Source organism: Hyla sarda, chromosome 6, assembly GCF_029499605.1.
Source record: "Hyla sarda isolate aHylSar1 chromosome 6, aHylSar1.hap1, whole genome shotgun sequence".
Lineage (NCBI taxonomy): Eukaryota > Metazoa > Chordata > Amphibia > Anura > Hylidae > Hyla > Hyla sarda.
The window spans coordinates 10,057,992-10,064,392 of NC_079194.1; positions in this window are offsets into that span (position 1 = coordinate 10,057,992).

The window sequence follows — 6,401 nt, forward strand, 5'->3', positions numbered from 1 at the left end:
TTCATTACAATGTATTGACAGAGCCGGATGGCAGGAGCTGTGTGAACAGATGCAGATTAGCGGATTCTGGCACCGACATTAATGTTGACAAGAAACATAAGCAGAACCGATCCCTGTAATGATAAGGACAAAATACAGACACAATGTAGCATCTATCTGCGGGATCTCATTGCTTCCATGTCTCTTTATTATCTGTCTTCCTCATATATATATATATATATATATATATATATATATATATATATCTTCTGTCATGTATTTAACTCTATCTATTTCATATCTATCTATCTCATATCTATCTATATCATATTTATCTATCTCATATCTATCTATATCATATCTATCTATCTATCTATCTATATATCCATCTATCTATCTCATATCTATCTCATATCTATTTATCTATCTCATATATCTATCTATCTATCTATCTATCTATCTCATATCTATCTATCTCCTATCTATCTATCTATCTATCTATCTATCTCATATCTATCTATCTCATATCTATCTATCTCATATCTATCCATCTATATTTCTTTCATTCGTTCTAGATAATATTCTTTTTCTCTCTATTAATCTCTTTCAAAATATGTATTTACATATCTATCTCAAATCTATCTATCTCATATCTCTGATATCTATCTCATATCTATTTATCTATCTCATCTATCTATCTATCTATCTATCTATCTATCTCTCTCTCTCTATATATATATATATATATCATATCTATCTATCTCATATCTATCTATCTATCTCAAATCTATCTATCTATCTATCTATCTTATATCTATCTATCTTATCTATCTCATATATATATATATATATATATATATATATATATCCATTGTCTTCTGTAATCAATGTTGACCTTTCAGGCTGCTTGTGAAATGTGTTATCTTCATATGATATAGTAATATTGTCTGCAGTCCTGTGCAAAACTATACATAATATCATAAAAGTTTAAACAAAAGAGAAAATGAATATTAGATAGATAGATAGATAGATAGATAGATATGAGATAGATAGATATGAGATAGATAGATATGAGATAGATAGATATGAGATAGATAGATAGATAGATAGATAGATAGATATGAGATAGATAGATAGATAGATAGATATGAGATAGATAGATAGATAGATATGAGATAGATAGATAGATATGAGATAGATAGATAGATATGAGATAGATAGATATGAGATAGATAGATAGATATGAGATAGATAGATATGAGATAGATAGATAGATATGAGATAGATAGATATGAGATAGATAGATAGATAGATAGATAGATAGATAGATAGATAGATAGATAGATAGATGATAGAAAGATATGAGATAGATAGATAGATAGATAGATAGATATGAGATTAGATATGAGATACATAGATAGATATGAGATAGATAGATTGATAGATGATAGATATGAGATAGATAGATAGATAGATAGATAGATAGATAGATATGAGATAGATAGGCATGAGATAGATAGATAGATAGATAGATAGATATGAGAGAGAGAGATATGAGATAGATAGATAGATATGAGATAGATATGAGATAGATAAATAGATAGATATGAGATGGATGGATAGATAGATAGATAGATATGAGATGGATGGATAGATAGATAGATAGATAGATAGATAGATAGATATGAGATGGATGGATAGATAGATGCACAGATTAGATTTCCCTCCACCATACACTCACTTCCCTAAATGCTGCTACAATGTATCTATCTTCCTTATGGAGCCCTAGGCTGAGCCCACTGGTTATGGGGGATATGATCTGTGGTGCCCACTGGTTATGGGGATATGATCTGTGGTGCCCACTGGTTATGGGGGATATGATCTGTGGTGCCCACTGGTTATGGGTGATATGATCTGTGGTGCCCACTGGTTATGGGGGATGTGACCTGTGGTGCCCACTGGTTATGGGTGATATGATCTGTGGTGCCTACTGGTTATGGAGGATATGACCTGTGGTGCCCACTGGTTATGGGGGATATGATCTGTGGTGCCCACTGGTTATGGGTGATATGATCTGTGGTGCCCACTGGTTATGGAGGATATGATCTGTGGTGCCCACTGGTTATGTGTGATATGATCTGTGGTGCCCACTGGTTATGGGGTATATGATCTGTGGTGCCCACTGCTTATGGGGGATATGATCTGTGGTGCCCACTGGTTATGGGTGATATGATCTGTGGTGCCCACTTGTTATGGGGGATATGATCTGTGGTGCCCACTGGTTATAGAGGATATGGCCTGTGGTGCCTACTGGTTATGGGGGATATGATCTGTGGGGCCCACTGGTTATGGGGGATATGATCTGTGGTGCCTACTGGTTATGGGGGATATGATCTGTGGTGCCCACTGGTTATGGGGGGTATGATCTGTGGTGCTCACTGGTTATGGGTGATATGATCTGTGGTGCCCACTTGTTATGGGGGATATGATCTGCGGTGTCCACTGGTTATGGGTGATATGGTCTGTGGTGCCAACTGGTTATGGGGGATATGATCTGTGGTGCCCACTGGTTATGAGTGATAGGATCTGTGGTGCCCACTGGTTATGGGTGATATAATCTTTGGTGCCTACTGGTTATGGGTGATATGATAGATAGATATGAGATGGATGGATAGATAGATAGATAGATAGATAGATAGATAGATATGAGATGGATGGATAGATAGATAGATGCACAGATTAGATTTCCCTCCACCATACACTCACTTCCCTAAATGCTGCTACAATGTATCTATCTTCCTTATGGAGCCCTAGGCTGAGCCCACTGGTTATGGGGGATATGATCTGTGGTGCCCACTGGTTATGGGGGATATGATCTGTGGTGCCCACTGGTTATGGGGATATGATCTGTGGTGCCCACTGGTTATGGGGGATATGATCTGTGGTGCCCACTGGTTATGGGTGATATGATCTGTGGTGCCCACTGGTTATGGGGGATATGACCTGTGGTGCCCACTGGTTATGGGTGATATGATCTGTGGTGCCTACTGGTTATGGAGGATATGATCTGTGGTGCCCACTGGTTATGGGTGATATGATCTGTGGTGCCCACTGGTTATGGAGGATATGATCTGTGGTGCCCACTGGTTATGGGTGATATGATCTGTGGTGCCCACTGGTTATGGGGTATATGATCTGTGGTGCCCACTGCTTATGGGGGATATGATCTGTGGTGCCCACTGGTTATGGGTGATATGATCTGTGGTGCCCACTGGTTATGGAGGATATGATCTGTGGTGCCCACTGGTTATGGGTGATATGATCTGTGGTGCCCACTGGTTATGGGGTATATGATCTGTGGTGCCCACTGCTTATGGGGGATATGATCTGTGGTGCCCACTGGTTATGGGTGAGATGATCTGTGGTGCCCACTTGTTATGGGGGATATGATCTGTGGTGCCCACTGGTTATAGAGGATATGGCCTGTGGTGCCTACTGGTTATGGGGGATATGATCTGTGGGGCCCACTGGTTATGGGGGATATGATCTGTGGTGCCTACTGGTTATGGGGGATATGATCTGTGGTGCCCACTGGTTATGGGGGGTATGATCTGTGGTGCTCACTGGTTATGGGTGATATGATCTGTGGTGCCCACTTGTTATGGGGGATATGATCTGCGGTGTCCACTGGTTATGGGGGATATGATCTGTGGTGCCCACTGGTTATGGGTGATGTGGTCTGTGGTGCCAACTGGTTATGGGGGATATGATCTGTGGTGCCCACTGGTTATGAGTGATAGGATCTGTGGTGCCCACTGGTTATGGGTGATATAATCTTTGGTGCCTACTGGTTATGGGTGATATGATCTGTGGTGCCCACTGGTTATGATGGATAAGATCTGTGGTGCCCACTGCTTATGGGGGATATGATCTGTGGTGCCCACTGGTTATGGGGGATATGATCTGTGGTGCCCACTGGTTATGGGGGATATGATCTCTGGTGCCCATTGGTTATGGGGGATATGATCTGTGGTGCCCACTGGTTATGGGGGATATGATCTGGGGTGCCTACTGGTTATGGGGGATATGATCTGTGGTGCCCACTGGTTATGGGGGATATGATCTGTGGTGCCCACTGGTTATGGGGGATATGATCTGTGGTGCCCACTGGTTATGGGGGATATGATCTGTGGTGCCCACTGGTTATGGAGGATATGATCTGTGGTGCCCACTGGTTATGGGGGATATGGTCTGTGGTGCCCACTGGTTATGGGGGGTATGATCTGTGGTGCCCACTGGTTATGGGGGATATGATCTGTGGTGCCCAATGGTTATGGGGGATATGATCTGTGGTGCCCACTGGTTATGGGTGATAAGATCTGTGGTGCCCACTGGTTATGGGGGCTATGATCTGTGGTGCCCACTTGTTATGGGGGATATGATCTGTGGTCCCCACTTGTTATGGGGGATATGATCTGTGGTGCCCACTGGTTATGGGGGATATGATCTGTGGTGCCCACTGGTTATGGGGGATATGATCTGTGGTGCCCACTGGTTATGGGTGATATGATCTGTGGTGCCTACTGGTTATGGGGGATATGATCTGTGGTGCCCACTTGTTATGGGGGATATGATCTGTGGTCCCCACTGGTTATGGGGGATATGATCTCTGGTGCCCACTGGTTATGGGGAATATGATCTGTGGTGCCCACTGGTTATGGGGAATATGATCTGTGGTGCCCACTGGTTATGGGGGATATGATCTCTGGTGCCCACTGGTTATGGGGAATATGATCTGTGGTGCCCACTGGTTATGGGGGATATGATCTTTGGTGCCCACTGGTTATGTGGGATATGATCTGTGGTGCCCACTGGTTATGGGGGATATGATCTGTGGTGCCCACTGGTTATGGGGGATATGATCTGTGGTGCCCACTGGTTATGGGGGATATGATCTGTGGTGCCCACTGGTTATGGAGGATATGATCTGTGGTGCCCACTGGTTATGGGGGATATGGTCTGTGGTGCCCACTGGTTATGGGGGATATGATCTGTGGTGCCCAATGGTTATGGGGGATATGATCTGTGGTGCCCACTGGTTATGGGTGATAAGATCTGTGGTGCCCACTGTTTATGGGGGATATGATCTGTGGTGCCCACTTGTTATGGAGGATATGATCTGTGGTCCCCACTTGTTATGGGGGATATGATCTGTGGTGCCCACTGGTTATGGGGGATATGATCTGTGGTGCCCACTGGTTATGGGGGATATGATCTGTGGTGCCCACTGGTTATGGGGGATATGATCTGTGGTGTCCACTGGTTATGGGGAATATGATCTGTGGTGCCCACTGGTTATGGGGGATATGATCTTTGGTGCCCACTGGTTATGGGGGATATGATCTTTGGTGCCCACTGGTTATGTGGGATATGATCTGTGGTGCCCACTGGTTATGGGGGATATGATCTGTGGTGCCCACTGGTTATGGGGGATATGATCTGTGGTGCCCACTGGTTATGGGGGATATGATCTGTGGTGCCCACTGGTTATGGGGGATATGGTCTGTGGTGCCCACTGGTTATGGGGGATATGATCTGTGGTGCCCAATGGTTATGGGGGATATGATCTGTGGTGCCCACTGGTTATGGGGGATATGGTCTGTGGTGCCCACTGGTTATGGGGGATATGATCTGTGGTGCCCAATGGTTATGGGGGATAAGATCTTTGGTGCCCACTGGTTATGGGGGATATGATCTGTGGTGCCCACTTGTTATGGAGGATATGATCTGTGGTCCCCACTTGTTATGGGGGATATGATCTGTGGTGCCCACTGGTTATGGGGGATATGATCTGTGGTGCCCACTGGTTATGGGGGATATGATCTGTGGTGTCCACTGGTTATGGGGGATATGATCTGTGGTGCCCACTGGTTATGGGGGATATGATCTGTGGTGTCCACTGGTTATGGGGAATATGATCTGTGGTGCCTACTGGTTATGGGGGATATGATCTGTGGTGCCCACTGGTTATGGGGGATATGATCTGTGGTGTCCACTGGTTATGGGGAATATGATCTGTGGTGCCCACTTGTTATGGGGGATATGATCTGTGGTCCCCACTGGTTATGGGGAATATGATCTGTGGTGCCCACTGGTTATGGGGGATATGATCTGTCTTATCTTATGAGATGGATAGATAGATAGATAGATAGATATGAGATAGATAGGCATGAGATAGATAGATAGATAGATAGATAGATATGAGATAGATAGATATGAGATAGATAGATAGATAGATAGATAGATAGATATGAGAGATAGATAGATAGATAGATAGATAGATAGATAGATAGATATTAGATAGATAGATATGAGATGATAGATATGAGATAGATAGATATATTTAAGATAGATATGAGATA